Here is a 17422-nt window from a genome sequence, read left to right on the forward strand (position 1 = left end):
GTGTGAGGAAGAAGAAATTGGGCAGAAACTGCCCAACCAGAGGAAGAGAGAGCAGGAGCTCTGGGAGAGAAAGGAGAGAGAGCTGACGAATCAGGAGAAGAGAGAAGGAGAGGATGGCCAATCAGAACAGAGGAAAGGAGGAAAGGAGGGAGAGTGTGGCGCGGGGGATCGGCCGGATCCCCTTGGCCCGTTTTTGACCCGGTCGGCATCCATGCCTATTTCCGACGATTTTCACCCGTTTTTCCGGCGAATTGCTTCAAGAAACTTCATGGAAAACACTCTAGGAGCCTTCCTCTATCCATTCCATCTCAAAATTGGAGAGATTTGGCTTTGAAAATGGAGAAAACCGCAATGAGGGGTGCGGCGGCTTTGGCTTCGAATCACCCAATCCCGAAGCAATTTCTTTCAATTGCCACCACCCATAGCTTCCTCTTGAGGCCTAGAACAAAGCCCAAGCATTAGTTGGAGCATCGGAGTTGATTTGAGGACGAATTGGAACTCACCCAATTCTAGGGTTTCACACGGGTTTGAGAAAATTGGAGCCTTTCTAGGCCAAATTGGCCTTGGCCTCAGGTATAAAGTTTACTCTACTCATTGAGATCTTCAATTCTGTATTTTTTGAGAAGTTTTGGAAATAGTTGGATTTTCCGGCGAGCTGGGGCAACCAACCACCACCCGCGACGGTCCGTGCGGCGGCGCGTGGCCAATGTCATTCTTAGCATGTGCTTAAGGTTCTAGGTTCAGTTTTGATAATTGATGGACGTAAATTGAGTAATTGAACCTAAGTTTGTTACGATTCGTGGTTAGGTCAAAAGGTGAATCGACGATCCAACCGTCGGATCGTCACCAAACTTTGATACGTTGTAATATGTAATATTTGAGGATTATAGGAACTTACGGATCGGGAATCCGATTTACGGATATTTTGGAATTGGAGTTGTAAGTTCATAAAATAGAATGTTAACTGTCACTTGGTTTTGGAAATTGATGGAGATCCGACCGTTGGATGGTAATGAAATTTTAGGATGTTGTCCTAGAGGTATATTGTGAACCTCTGGAAGTTATGGATTGGAAATCTAAGTTACAGATCTTCCGGATCGAACTACGTAGTGACGTGTTTTACATAAGTAATATATTCTATCGATATGATTTCTGAGGTTGGATTTGATTATTGTTCTAGGCGCCGATCGTCATGACGCCTTGATGTGTTGTGCTAGGGAGTTGTTGGGCGAACTCCAGGTGAGTGGGCAGTATTTCTGTTTGTACCTATATACTATTGATATTTTTCCCAAAAATTGAGTTTAAATGAAAGTACGTTTTAAAATGTCATGCATGCATATTATGAGATATATGAATTGATAATTGATGCATATATATATGTGAATTGGTGTTGTGGACGCACAGGTGAGTATCAGGTGAGTTTTATGTTATTCCTGTGAATCATTGATGATGTGAATTGTGTTGAGAGCTCATAACCTGCATCCCTGGTGTTAGTGCTTATATTATTCACCGCACCGCACGCTCACCTTGGATCCAAGTAGGTGCATGTCGTACAGACCATGAAAGGGTTCCGACATGCTAGTCGTACAGACCACTAGAGGTGGTTCTGACTAGTAGGTGATCTTAGATTATGTGCACAGATGATTGATGAGAGAAGCACTAGAGCGTATTCTTACACCATTCTTATCGTACAGACTACTTTAGGTAGTTCCGATTTATGTGCAAGGTAGTGCCATACAGGTCATAGTGGTGACTCCGGTTGGATTGGATATTGAGCTATAGAATTAACCGTACAGGACCAACTGCAGGGTCTCCGGTTGATTCCTTATTTCACCTGTTATAATGTTGCATCCTTATTATGTTTTGATTCATAGCATGACATATTTTTCTTGAAAAGTGTTAAAGATTTGTGAATTGAGTTTTGAGATTAATTATGGTTATATATATATATATATACTATTTTCTGGGAAAGTATACAGGTTTTACAGAGAGGGGTTAGAAATGTTGTTAATTGAAATGTTTTCGAAAAACTTTGTTTTACTGACCCACTCAACTTTGTTTTGCGCCCCTCCAGGTTCTAGATAGCAGAGCTTTGGTGGCCACGAGGAATCTAACGGTGTTCTGACAGAATTCACAAAAGTAGGACTCACCATCGGGTGTTTCATCTTAGTAATTGTATCTTTAAAGCTTCCGAACTGTATAAATGTTTACGTCACACTCACGTGATGGCCAGCATGCCCTCCTTAAGGACGGGGTGTGTCAACTATTCATATACAAAATGTATTAAAATCAGATTCTGTCTTCAGATTGTTGAAGTAAAACAAGATACTTATGTGTATAAAATTAAATAATTTAAATATACTAAATCAAAGGGCACAAAAAATATTTATGTGTGTACGTAAATTAATAAAAAATTATGATTACTGATATTTATAAACAGTGACACAAATTTTGGTGCAAACATTTTAATGGGCACAAATGCAGGACACCAACCAATGTGCCATTTGTTTAGAGGGCACATTTGAGATGGTTTTGGTGCTTATTCATATTTAAAAAGCACATATATGTAATTGTGCTCAATGATAATGAAAAGGGCACAAATGAATTGTGTTCTTAGCCCATTTTTCTTGAAGTGTCTTTTAAAATTGACAATATCATACCTCATCTTACGAATTTGTGCTAATATCATACCTTCCGTTACTTGGCCATGAATTTTTCAGTTAAATGCTGACGTGGCTTGATTCGGGACCCACTTTTTATTAAAAAATTATTAAAAAAATTATTAAAAACTAAAAAAAAATATTTAATATTTTAAATATTAAAATAATAAAGAAAAGTAAAAATAAATAAATAAATTTAAAAAAAAAAGAAAAAAAGAAAACAACCCTCGGTTCGTCCCTCCCCAATCTTCTTCCCCCCACCTACAACCTAGAAAAAGGAATGAAAAAAAAATCCAATTTGTCTTCCCCTTGCACCCACCCTCAGTTTGTCTTCCCACCTCCCCACCCCACCCCCTCTTCTCCCCCACCTAAGCCCAACCTGCACCAGAGAGAAAAAAAAAACCCATCTAACCCCCCTTTCCTGCAACCTACCCCTTTCTTCCCTCTCCCCTCTTTCCTAAATCATTTGCACCCACTACTTGCAACCCAAAAAATAAAACCCAGATCTTGTCTACGCCGCCATCGCCGGGTTCGTGATGGGAAGATGGGTGGGCGGAGAAGGTGGAGGATGGGTGCGGAAGAGGATGTGGAGAATGGATGGGAGTGATGGATTTGGGGTTGGCAGGGGGTTGGGGTTGGGTTTAGGGTGGGGTGGGGTGGGGGGGGGGACGAACTGGGTTTGGTTTGTGTTTTTTTTTTTTTTATCTCTTCTTCTCTCTAGGTTGCAAGGGGTTGGGTTTTTTTTTTGGGGGTGGGTGGGGGACGAACTGGGTTGGGTTGGGTTGTTTTTTTTTCCTTCTTCTTTTTCTTCTTCTTCTTCTTCCTCCTTCTTCTTCTTTCTTGGGTTTGTTTGGGGGGGGGGGGGGGCTTGATGGGTTTTCAATTTTTTTTTTTGTTGAAGATTAAGTAGGGAAGAAGATGAAGATGGGGAAAGAGAGGGGCAGGTTAGGGTGGAGCATTATGGGTCGGGTGGGAAGGGTTTTTGGGATTTTAGGGATGCAGGTTGCAGGGAGAGAGAGAGAGGAGAGAGGGAGGGTTGGGAGAGAAGAGGATCTGGAGAGGGGGGACACGAGTTGATGGGTTTTTTTTTTTTTTTTGGTTTTTTGGGTTTTTTTAATTTTTTAATATTTAATTAATTTTTTAATAAAAAATAGGTCCTGTCTCTAGCCATGTCAGCACTTAACAGAAAAACTGACAAATGTATAACATTGGCACAAATTCGTAAAATGAGGTATGGCATTGTCATTTTAAAAAGATTAGGTATGAAAATGCTGTGACACCAATTGTTGAGGTATTTTGTGTAATTTACCCTTATAATTTACAACAAATTACGCTAAAGAAGAAATGAAGTATTTTAACCAACTACTTAGTGAGTTTAAGAGAAATTGTCTTATTCATTAAAGTAATCTTGTCACATCCCGGCCTAGGGCGGATCACTTCCCGGGCCCGTTCCACCATGGGAGTGCTCTGGCCTCCTTCTCGCTTAACTTCGGAGTTTCTACGGAACCCGAAGCCAGTGAGCTCCCAAAAGGCCTCGTGCTAGGTAGGGATGTGAATATACATTTAAGGATCACTCCCCTGGGTGATGTGGGATGTTACAATCCACCCCCCTTAGAGGCCCGACGTCCTCATCAGCACCGGGTCGGGATGTGACAAATCTACTACTTACAATTTATTATTTGATTTAACTTTCACATTTTACATTCATGCAACCAATTCATTACGGTGCGCAATGGCTTTGGTTTTTTATTTCTATACACATTCAAACTCACATTGTTGAGAAAATAATTAATTAGTTAATTTTGTTGCCGATACATTTATAATTGTCATTTTCCATAATGTGAGAAAGTTTACATTTATCATAATCAACGATGTGTTTTAACTTCAGTTAAATTGTTGTTGAGATTCTCATTATAATTTTTTTAGCAAAAAACACAAAAAAAAAGGTAAGAAGTCTTTAATAAATAGTGATAATACCCATGTTCAGTTCTAGAAATAGTCAGTGTTTAGTTTAAGAAATAGTAATAGTACCTATGTTAAGTTAAGAAATAGTGTTAGTACCCGTGTCAGTTTAAGAAATAATGATATTACTAGTGTTAAGTTTAAGAAATAGTGATAATGCCCGTATTCAGTTTAAGAAATAGTCAGTGTTTAGTTTACGAAATAGTGATAGTACACGTGTCAGTTTAAGAAATAGTCAGTGTTAAGTTTAAGAAATAGTGATAATACCTGTGTCAGTTTAAGAAATTGTCAGTGTTAAGTTTAAGAAATAGTGTTAGTAACCGTGTTCAATTTAAGAAATAGTCAGTGTTCAGTTCACGAAATAGTGATTGTACCCTTATGATCAATTTAAGAAATAGACATTGTTAAGTGTAAGAAATAGTGTTATTAGTAACTGTATTAGTGTTCAGTTTATGAAATAGTGATAGTAACCGTGTTAATTTAAGAAATAATCAATGTTAAGTTTAAGAAATAGTAATATTACTCGTGTTAGTTTAAGAAATAGTGATAGTGCCCGTTTTTTGTTGAAGAAATAGTCAGTGTAAGTTTACGAAATAGTGATAGCACCCGTATTCAGTTCAAGAAATAATCAGTGTTCAATTATATCAATATCCTGTAAAATAATTGGATATCTAATTTTATGATGTAGCCTTCAAGGGGTATATAATTGGACGAAGAAGCCTAATGAATATTGCTGGATGTTGGGAACCTATAAGATTGATTTGGAAGACATGGAGGAAAAGAATGAAGAGTCTATTACTGCCTTCATTGAAGAAGTCCACTTAGCCATTAATTTGGTAGACATCGAGGAGAAAAACATGATATAGTGTAAATATGCATATATAAGTTCAATGAGCAGCTTTCCATAGAAAAAAAATATATTGAATTACAACCTTGTAGAGATCTGAAGGGCACAATAGGCATTACAATTTACAATAGAGAGAAAAATTGGAATAATAAATATTAGCTGACTCATTATAAATTCAAAGACATTGCACATTACCAAAACATTACGTAATTATGAAAGGCAACTAATATGAAGAACAAAGAAAACAAATGAAACTCAAACCAATGAAAACAAATGAAGAACAAACAAACACAGCAAGACCATAAAAATCTCCCAAAAAATGATTTGATTAATACCTTCTCTGAAAAAGCTCTTGAATCTGCTTGGCACATTGCGCAGATACCTCAGCCCTTCCAGTTCCAATGGTCTTCCTTCGGATCTCCTTTTGACTCCACTTGTTTACTAATTCCTTCGGATATCCGGGTGTTGCCAACCGAAAAAAGTAAAGAAAGCAACCTGTCAACTGAAAAAAAAAGTAATGCAAGCAACTTCAATAGCTTCAGATTCAGAAGATAAGTCTAAAACTTCAATAACTCTTCCAGGTGCCGCTGGTATAGATCTGTTCGGTAATATGCGGTTGACATCAACAAGCTTGGGTTATAGGAAGTGAAAAGACTGAAAATTGACAATCAAGGGCCGCAATGAATTTTGATTTTTGAAAAAAAGTTACTTGCACTACAAAACTTCTGTAAAATTTAAAAGACATGAAATTTCTTCAATGAGAAGAAATATACCAGCTCAATGAAGCATTATCATACATATATTTAGCCTCTCAAAGAACGCAAGTGTGTAAAATGTATAACGATCCACAACTAAAACACCGAGTAAACAATGTGATCATAATTAGATGAACTGTCAATGTAACATCCCACATCGACCAACGGAGAGGGGTGATGTGCCTTATATGTATGTACATGCCCACCTCCAAATAGCACGAGGCATTTTTGTGAGCTCACCAGCTTCGGAGTTTGTCGGAACTCCTAAGTTAAGTGAGTTCGGGCGAGAGCGGTCCCAGGATGGATGATTCATTGGGAAGTTCTCATGTGAGTTCCCAGAAACAAAACCGTGAGGGCGTGGCCCAAAGCGGACAATATCGTGCTACGACAGAGCCAGTCTGGAATGTGACAGTCAAAAAGTGGTATATAATATGTAGATCGATTATGAATCAAGAACATGGTATAGCATTCTCCGTCAAATGAATTTGAAGGTTTAAACAATGCTATATGTTAAAAAATACAGCATACATCTGAAGTCCAAGTGATACGAATATGAGTTCTCTCCTTTCATGCTACTTCCAATAGCCAAAACTCCAGGTGATTGAAGCTGCAAGAAATCGATGATAGGCATACAGATTAAGCAGAAATCGAAAATGAGTTCTCTCCTTTCATGCTATAGAAAAAACATACAGATTAAGCAGCAAACTTAATCGAATTGATAGGTATAACTGACGAGATGGATGTTGGGAATAACAATCGGGCCTCTCGAAGGACATGCACGGAATGATTTTCTCAGAGGAAGACGATTATCTATTCTAAAGTAGGGGGAGGGTAGGCACTGTTTATTTATTTTTATTTTGCTTTATTTACAACAATGCCGGCCGAATGTGGCTGGGTTGGGGGGTAATTCTCAAAAGTTCAGAGGGTGATTTTGTCTTTTGAGGTCAATTCCTCCCCCCTCGATTTTGCTTTATTTACAACAAAACCATAGGATTTGGGCTTGGGTTGGAAGGTAGTTTTTAAAAGTTAGGAGGTTAATTTTGTCTCTGAACAGATTTCAAAATATTTACGGTTTAACAGGATTGCACCTGATTTGCAAAATTGTCGCTGGGTTTCAGAAATTTTTTATTATGTAAAATGACGACACTGCCCATCTCATCTTCAGATCTCACGGTTAGGATGATGAGTTAGAGGGGTACAATCATCTTTTTATCAATAGAGTTTCAGATTGGGGTTAGGTTCCATCCCCCGTCACTTCGTTCTTTCTTCGGCATAGGCAAAGACATGCCGATCCTGGCATGGCAGAGTGGAAGGAGACAGTGAGAGAAAGAGAGAGTGGTTGTCTGGATAACAGGGAGAGAAACATAGAGGGAAGGGTTGGGATGGTGAACAGAGCCGAGTAAGGTCCCCTCAGTCCATGATTCACTCTGGATCGTTCGTTCCTTTTTGCATGCCAGATGAATAGCTGGATTTCGAAAGCTAAGTTCCATTTTTTATTCCATTCTTTACTGTTAGCATAGATTGTTATCATTTCAGCCTTTTTGATGTGAATTATTTCTGAATTTTGTTGCACTGTTGGTTAGGTTTTGGGGGTTCCTTTTTTCGTTTTCTCTCATTTTGGGGATGCATCTCTCTGCTCTGTGCATTGTTCTTTGTTTTAAGGTCGGTTTTCTTCTTCTTTTTTAGTGGGTTTTTTTTGGGGGGTTTTCAGTTCTTTGATCTATGACTCTGTATTTAGATTTTTCGTTCGTGTATGATTAAATGGGTATGGGTTTTGATGTTGAAAATATGTTTTTTTTTTTCTGCTTAAGCTTCTTGCTCATTTTCCTGGGATTTTTTTGTTTTCAGTTGCAAGGGTAAGGAGAACACCAAAATGTCAGGTTAAATGGTATTGGGTTTTGGTGGTTGAAAATATGATTTTTTTTCTGCTTAAGCTTCTTGCTCATTTTTCTAGGATTTTTGGTTTTCGGTTGCAAGGGTAAAGAGAATACTAAAATCTTAGAAATCGGTATTGGCATTTGTATTAATACATTTGCATTTTCGTTGGTTTGCAGGATAGGTGCATTGAGACCTAAAAATATTTGCGTGAACTTCATAAATTTTTCTGAGGCTCCGAACCTTGAAGGGTAAGTGTTTTTGAGCTAAGTTCAATTTTTAATTCGATTCTCTACTGTTAGCATAGATTGTCATCATTTCTGCCCTTTTGCTATGAATTATTTATGGATATTATATAAACTGCATAAAATTTGGATATGATGAGAAAACTAATTAAACTGAATCTTGGTAATGATTTCCTTTTTGAGAAGTTGTCGAAAAACAAAGTTTAAATAGGAAAAACATCGTCCTTACCAGTTAAGTAATTGATAGCATTTTGAGCATCCTGAAAAAGTAAATGAGAGTATGATGAGATTCAATTTAGTTACAAATTGACAAACTGTTAAGGCAGAGGCTGGGCTCTAAACTATTGACTATTGAAAGGAAAATTTGAAATTTAATGTCATTAGATTATGCTGTTACCTAAGTTCTCTCATCCTAAACCCTTGCATTCAGTTACCAGTCCATCAGAAACTACCATTCAGACTCACAATTGATTATTAATAAAAATGAATTCACTATGCATTCCGAAAGATAACAGAAGTAAGAAGTTAGTATCTAATTTAGTGTTCTGTAATTTGAGAACTAGGGTTTTGTTGCTTTAGAATCTTTAGGGGTATTTGTATTTACTCAGAGTTCTCCTCTTTTTTTTCTGCAACAAATTGCTTTATTTTAAGGTTAATTAGTTACTTTAAGTTTTTTTATGAGCTTTGAATTATTAGAGCTCTGGACTGCAAATTGTTTATGGTAGCTATTTTGGATGAAGCATAAAGGTGTGGCCTTTTAGGTGATGGTTGTTGTAGTATAACTATAAGCAGTATGACTATATTATGTGCTACTAACCGAAAGAGTGCACCTGCAATTCAAGCCCTTAACGTGTTCTTTAATTCTTTTAATTGAAAATCATGTTTTCGTACCCTATGTTTCCACCTTTAATTAGGGAAGTGGTGAGGTGTTGGATCATCTATTGATGTGTTATCTGATTCAGTGTTTGGGTGATGCCTAAATCAGTTGTGGCTCTTGCTGATTGTTCACATGTTCTCGAGCATAAATCAGTAAATCTTAGAAAAAAAGCATTTTCTTTGGTACCTGTACACAGTTGAACTTTTTTTGTCATAACTTTTTGAGGTGGTTCTTTTCCGTGATTTCATAAATTGAGGATCCATTTGAAAAACAGTAGCACCAATAGAAAATAGGGTTTAGGTGGTTTTAATCATAATCCCTGCCTTATGCTCTCATAATTCATAATTCATATTCTTTGGAAAGGTTCAAAATGATATCATGTGAAGAAGTTTCATCACTGCTTTGATATCATGACTTTCAATATGCTTAAGAGCTTATGTGCAATTGCATTTTTCTCTGTGCACTGTAGTTGATATCATGACTTTCAATGTACAAATTTGATGGTTTTAAATTTTTAATTGTGGAAATGGGGTTGAATTGATTATGTTATTAATTTAGCCCGGAAAGATTGGAGACTTTCTGTTTATGCTTGCAAGCTTGGTTTTTGAGAGGTTTTTGGTCAGGGAATTAATTTTGTGTTTATGGTTCATGTATTTTTAAAGTTTTTGTATAGTTTTATATTGGGTTGTGGATGTTTTTGGAAGTATAAGAATTTGTGCTTTTGTGGATACGAAGAATTTGTGCGTACTTAGCTTGATAATCAGTTGACGATAGATAACAACCCTGTAATGTATCAGAGTTTAGAGCGAGTTCATTGAACTCTTTAACTCAAACCCATAGAGATCTATGAACTCTGCACCAAAACACAGTTACCATGATATATATACACTTGGACACCTATATATATGTAAGTTATTGTAAATATGTTAGTCATTGTAAATGTGGTTGTAAATAGATTTTCACATGTATGTAAATATGTTAGTTATTGCAGTTTCTGATCTTTTTATTGAAATTGTTTTGGTCCCTGCTACTCAACTCTGATTTCTGCTATTAATTGCTGCTGAAATGTGACTTTTGCTATTAATTTTTTTACCCTTCATATTTATGCTGCTTTTGGATTCCATTCGAATTAAATAATGTAGTTAATCTTGATATGAATTCTCTCTGCAACAATAATTAGGGATTGTAGTTTAAATTATTACTGATTTGTTCTTGATCTGCCATTGAATCTTTCTTAATTTGGACTGCAGGTGGTTCTGACACAGAGGAGAAGCTGTAAAAGGTTATGATCTTGCTGCACTTAAGTGCAGCTATTCTTCAACTCATAAACTTTCTGGTAGGGTTCAAACTGTTAAGGGTTTTATGATTTTGTAAAAGCTTTTTAGCAGCAGAAGTTTGGTCTTTTTGTAGTTGCATTATTACACTATACAACTTGAGTTAGAATGGGTTTCTTGCTAACTGATATGACTTAGGAACTCTAAAAGCGGTTGCATTTTACAATATACAACTTCAGTTTGTCTCAGTTTCTCAATGAGTGCCATATGAATTCTTAATTTGATTTTGGAAGGTGATGTGTTTAAAGTTTGCTATGTGATGAAGTTAGCATTCTGTTTTTTTTATTATATACTGGTGGTGAACATTTTAGCATATTGGTTGAGAAAAATTTATCATTTTCTCATTTTCATATTTCTATAAATTTTGAGAGAAAAAAGCATGTGAAAAAGCACATTAGTCTCTAGGTATAAATCACATTAGTCTAATTATGGCTAGGATAAAAAAACCATGTGATAAACTACGGCTTTTCAATTATTTTATCATGTATTTGTAAACCAGAGGTCCGATTAGCAAAGTAAAATTTCTCACATACCTGTAGTTTTCTTGCACTTCTCTTAGCTTTAGACTTTAGCAGATGATCCTATTAATTGGTCTTTTTCTTTGAACATCCAATCTCGCCCGTTGTTACACTGTTACCTGAGTGTTCCACGCAGAACAAAACAGATTCCTACACCTCCTTAAACTATGCATTAGGAGATTTTCACAACGACACTAAGAATAAATAGGATATGATTGGAACTTCTGAAGACTAAGTCTTTCAGATACTATATTCAACTTTATCCAATTCAATTTAAAATGTACAATCCCTGAATCTAAAAGATGGTGAGTGTATGTCTTTCATCATCATGAAAACTTCTTTTCCCCAAAAATTGTACTGCTTTTGTAATTAAGGCGAAAGAGAAATAAAATTGCCACAAACACTGCTATGTCGTCAGGTCTAAATCTTTAAGACACAATTACATTGATTTAGGAAAAGTTTAGGACAAAGTTAAGTCTTCGTTCTTCAAAAATCAGAAAGGTGACAATGGAGTAAGGGTGTAAGTGTTGCCCAGGATCAAGCAAAATGAGTAATACATTTAGCATTTACACACTAAAGTAGGCCAAAAGTGAAAATCGACCAGCAAAGATTATGGTAATTCACTAATTTAAACATAAACCAGCTTTGAGAGTGATACTCACCCATTGTCGGTTTTCCTTGTGAGCATATTTTCTACCCAAAGTTTCCCAAACTGTTCTCAAACGACTGCATCGACATATCTTTCCAACTTCTAATAGTCTCTGGTGCTAGAACATCTTCTAACTTCATTCTAAAAAAAAAATAGATTCATAAGTAAAGACATCTAAAACCAAGTAAGTAAGCAGGTTAATGAGGACGAAATTCAAAAGTAGACCCAAATTGTTAGATATTCCTTGGTAGTAAGCATTGTTCATTTTTAATCGCAAATGGTAGCTGAAATTATCTTATTTATTACCACCATTGATTTGAATTTGTAATACACAATGTTTAAATCATTTGATCTTTAGTTAGTTAAATTTAATACTAGCGGTTTGGTTGTGATCAAATTGATCCAATCTCAAAAAGTGTGACATGTGAGGTGATAACAGACTAACAGAGGAGAATAAGTTGATACATCTGTGTTTGATTTACAAATTTTGGCAAATTCTTGCCTTTTTTTTTGTTTCCTGGTGACATATATCTGTCTTCATAACCAAGTAGCGATAACTTGAGTTTCTAGAAGTTTTAATGCATGGTTTAATGAATTGATTTGGACGTGTGGTTTATTCAATTCGAATTTGGATATGTGCTAATTTGAAGAACTTGACAAAATCTGAGGAACCGTATTCACTATTTGGCCATTACATAAAACATCAACATAATTTCCCTCGCTTTCGCTGATTCTCTGTGATTAAAGTCTAGAAAAATACAGTGAAAAAGATGCAACTTTTTTATGGGATTGACAATTTTCGGATTCAAAATATTCCAAAATTTTTTTTGTTTTGTTTTTTTAGTGTCTTTGATCATTTAGCTAAAATTTCATTAGATTTTGTCTTTAAATTTGAAAGTCTTAGGGTTGCTAACGGATTTAGTTTTTGCATATTTCAGAAATTTGGACCGTTGGAGGAAGAAGTTGGTTCCTTGATGTTTTGATGTATATAATTATGTGCCATCATTTTTTTCAAATCCTAATTAGTTATCTACCTTTTTTTCATTTATATTCATGAAGCTTTCATGCTTGGATTTTAAATATATGATTAATTTTTGTTCATTTTAGCTTATATTGGAACTGAGTTTCTTTCTTTTTTATGTGCGTATCTATTATCTGTCCATTTATACGAAGGTTGAGTAACTAAGCATTTATTTGGTGGTTTGAGCTTAGAATGGAATTGGGCTTCTTTCTATTTAGTGAACGTATCTGTATTTGTCTATTTATGTAAAGCTTGAGAAAACTGAGTAGTCGGTGTATTTGTTCCAAACAACATTCAAATTGGATGATTGGTTTATTTGTTCTAAACCCCATTACAATTGTATTTCCTTGGATGGGCTGTTAGTATAGGGATAGTTAGATTACGAATTTTGTTTTGGCATTTTGTGATTGGGATCTAATTCCAGGTTTTGTGTTCATGTCTCCATGTTGTTTTTGTTCTGTTTGTGTGGTCGGTTTGGGATCTTATTGTCCAATGGTTGGACGGTTGGTTTGTTTTTTTTTTTCTTTGAATTTTGTTTGTGTGATTCTGTTAGGGTTGAAGGTCCCTTGCTAACTCTCTTATTCTGGTTTAGGCCAACATTGTAGCTTTTTTTATCAAACGTTGTTAGACATTTTATCTCTGTGATTCTGTTATTGGTTGGTTGGTGTTTTAATTGGGTTTTTCCGATAGTTAACTATCTCATCATTCCCGAATTGCTTTAACATATGATGTTCGTAACTGCACTTTCTCAACAAATCAGATTTTTTTTTTAATAAAAAAACCCATGTTTTAGAAAATGAGTTGCCTTTTAACAACGCATGAATACATCTTAGATGTTCAGAAAAATTCGTGGGTATTTACATTCAAGTCGCAAGATGCATTAACTCATGAATAATTAGGTTACGTAGCTTCTTTATCGGCTATCACTTCAAAATTTGATTTACAACACTGTCAAAATGCTTTTTGATTGTGTTTTCTTTAATAATTTTCTAACTTTTGCAAGCTCTTATGCATTTACTTTATTAATTTGAGTTTTAAAGATATGACAGTGTTATTCTTAAACCTAGAAACTAAAATATATTTCAAAGAAAACATCAATATTAACGCTGTATTTAATGTCTGATTCAGAGTAAATAAAATGATGAATGAGATTGATCGAAGAGAACAACAGATTCTAGGAGTTTTGGTCAAAAACTTAAGGGAACTGGTTAAGGCACGAAGCGATGAAAAAAATCGAGGGACATTAGTGAGATATTTCGATACTCCCCTGGGACCTGGTACAAAGAGAGCAGTGAAAATAGAAAAAATAAAGATGGGTTTGCGTGTTTATGGTAAAGGTCCGAACCGAAACAAGTTGGTGGTCCATACTATGTATCGACCTGCAAATCGTAGTAATCCACATAAAGAAAAAGTTCCATTGGATGATAATGTTTTGCAACGATTTTTGGGGTTTTTTCGTGGGATGTTCAAGTTTGGTCGTTGCAAAGAGGTTGGAGTTTTGTTGTTCTTGCTTGCCTCTGCTGCAACAACCTTTTGGGTTTTAAATGTCTAGAGACGCCATGGGTCATGGATAAGATAAGGGTAGTGTAAACTTTTTTGTTTGGCGATAAGGGCAATAATGTAAACAATTAACCCCTTAACCATTGTAAGCATAAAGTGTTGTTGTTACTCTTTTTTTCAACTTTTTGGTACACTTTTGTCTCGCAATTTAATGTATTTTCGTGAACGTTTTACCATTTTAAATATGAAGTGTTGTTAATACTCTTTTTTGCACCTTTTTGATACAACTTTGTCTCATTTAAGAATAGGGGTGTGCTATCCACACATCATTTTTTACTTCTCACACACTCTTGTTAATTTCTGTTCGCTGATCTTCTTCAATTCATCCGATCCGACGGTCAAAAACCAAAAAGGTGTGGGATAAGTAAAAAGGGATGTGTGGATATCACACCCCTAAGAATATTTTTTTGCTACCAATAACCTCATCGTCCTGGGATTATGTTTCTCTGCTTATAGTTTTATGCGTTTCCTGTTCTCATGAATGAATAATTACTTTGCTTATTTGGTCTAATGCTGAACAAAGCCAATGTATGTGCAAGATTGCTAAAATTCAGCAAATTTGTTTTTGAATTGCACCTTTGGTCGGTTTTTGTAAGATTCTCTTCTCTTTTTTAACTCTGAAAATTTTGGTTGGTTCCTCACTCCCTAAAAATTATATTTGCATGGATGATTATGTTGTGCAAGTTATTTGTTTTCGGCCATAACTGAATTCTAAAAAATTGTGGTGGTTAACATGGTTTTTAGTTTGATTTTTTGATCGGGGAAGAAGAGGTGCGTATGGCTTTTACATTGTTATTTTTTATTGGTATATCACTATTAGAATATGGAAGACATGGATATCGTGCAAGAAATCCAAAAATTTAAAATAAAAGGGTTGAGTGCAGTTCGCAAAGGGTGGGTTCAAGAATGGGTGAAGTTTGGGTAGGTGGTGAGATTAATGCTAATGGTTTCGTGGTTGTATCCATGCCTTTGGAAAACCGTAACAATTGTCTCCTCGCTGTTTCTGTGCGGCGAGCACAATGCTGGCAAACAGAGGTTAGGAAGCTAAGTAGAGTAGCAGAGAAAGAGTGAGGCATGATTGCAGCAGCAACATTGTGCCTCGCAAGAATTGCCGGTGAGATAGAGATGGCTAACAGCCTTCGCGCTTGGGATGCACTTTCAAGTGTTGTCAGAGTCCTCATGTGGTGTTATGTCTCTTTAGATTATAAACTGAGAAAACTCTCTCCATGTTTTGTCTGTATTTCCGCCAAGCAGGAGCAATATCTTCTGCTGTCTTATCTCTCCCCCAAGTGGATGTGGATGTTTCTTTAGCTGGAGTTTTCCCCCAAGATGGTGTATCATCTTCAGTTCCCTTATTTGCCTCTTGGGCAAATGTAATAGATTCTTCGCTTTTCCCTAGATAGATGTAGTATCTTCTCTGACAGTATTTGTTCACCATTCTGGAGCTGTATCTTCTGCTGACTTTAGTATCTCCCAAGCAGATACACCAAGTTCTTTAGCTAGAGATTTACCCCATGATGATGAAGACCATCGATTGTGTGCCTCTGACTCTTTTTGGCTTTTCTTTAATCCAAGAGTTTTTGTACCGTAATGAATTCTTTCTCATATTGCATATAAAAAAGTACTCTGGTGCTTCTATTAAACCGAAACAAAGTCATATGTCACTAATACAGTTTACATAGTGGTTGTTGGTTAGGTTTACTTAATTCTTTTAGTAACAATTTGTTTACACATGCTCGGTCCATTTGTCTTCGTATAAGTATATAAAAACTGCATCGTGTAACTAATTAGATTTTGTCTGCCTATGATTGAGCTTATGGGACATATCTACCTTTGACGAAAAAAAAAATGGCAAGCTAAAAATTTAAAGAATTTCTAACACATATATACAACGATAATGTTTTGTCTTGATCTCACTCTAACTCATTCGTTGTGGGAGCATATAATCGTTCCGTGAAATTTATGTGTGTTTAAAATATTTTTGGTGCAACACCTCCTTAATGGCATTATTGTTACTAATCATATAACTTTATATGATTACTTCGTATTTTTGTTATTTTGGAAAATTAATCTTTTTTTAGTTAAGAAATGAATAATATAATAAGCATGATAAATATTTATTTTTATAATGATGAAAATTCAAATGGAACTTGACAATCTTATAGATGATGTGCGATGGATAAATATTAGTTTCAGGCTTAGATTCCAGCCTGATGTATGCTATCCCAAGCGATGGAATTGCATCATTGGTTTCTATCTTTTCCTGAATATATTTAATGAACATTTTTTCCAACGTCTATGGGATCAGGCATAGCAAATGCAGACTTTCAATTTCCGACTTTCTAATTGTTGCAATCTTTGATGATTTGTTTAATACTCTTAAGCCTTTTATTGGAAGAACCAAAACTATTTTGGATTGTTGTTAATTTTTTGTGTTGTATGCTTTCTTATTGCTAGATCGGGTTTGATTCTACATGATTCGTTTATCTCGACGCATTTCATTAGTTAACGAAGGAAAAAAATTTGAATGTTTCAAACCCTGGTCATCTCTGTTTCAGGCAATACATCTTTTTTTCTACTCGAAAAACCTTTGGTGCATGTCCTACATAATGGATTAGAACTACTTTCTATGTTTGTTGTTGATTATGTGCGCAAAGCCCAACTCCATTTTTTATTGGTAAAAATGATTTGTTGTTTTAAATAAAGGGGTTAGATTGTTAACTGTGCACTTATCATCTCGCCCCGTTTACTGGTCTATAGTGAATCGAGCCTAAATAATTTGTTTCTTTCTTTCAAATTTACGCATGCATGTCCTGCAGAACTAATGGTGTAGAGTTGTGACTTTTTATTTCCCTCCAATTATATATGTGTTTATAATATTCCAGAAATTAATTGGATTGTTATGATTCTCTCCATTGCCGTGACAGCTGGGTTTAAAAATCAAAACCAAATTGGGAATGCCTCTGGTTAAAGATCGAGAAATTACACTTGGAAAAAGAAGGCAAGATAAGCTACAGACACTTGTCCAGGGATTTTAAAGTTGAGCACAAGGTTTTCATTTTGGAGATTGAAGAGAAGTCATTTGGCGAGAGGATTCGGGTAACAGACAAAAAGAGAAC

At 35.7% G+C, this 17422-nt stretch overlaps 1 long non-coding RNA gene across 1 annotated transcript; it reads left to right on the top strand.

Annotated features, from left to right (window-relative positions):
• Window positions 1-12659: 12659 nt before the first annotated feature.
• On the top strand, window positions 12660-14508 carry LOC126631010 (uncharacterized). Its single transcript, XR_007626204.1, has 2 exons — window positions 12660-12706; window positions 13872-14508. It is a non-coding gene; the product is annotated as an uncharacterized LOC126631010 (long non-coding RNA).
• The last annotated feature ends 2914 nt before the right edge of the window (window positions 14509-17422 follow it).

Source organism: Malus sylvestris, chromosome 8 (assembly GCF_916048215.2).
Source record: "Malus sylvestris chromosome 8, drMalSylv7.2, whole genome shotgun sequence".
NCBI classification, from domain to species: Eukaryota; Viridiplantae; Streptophyta; class Magnoliopsida; order Rosales; family Rosaceae; genus Malus; species Malus sylvestris.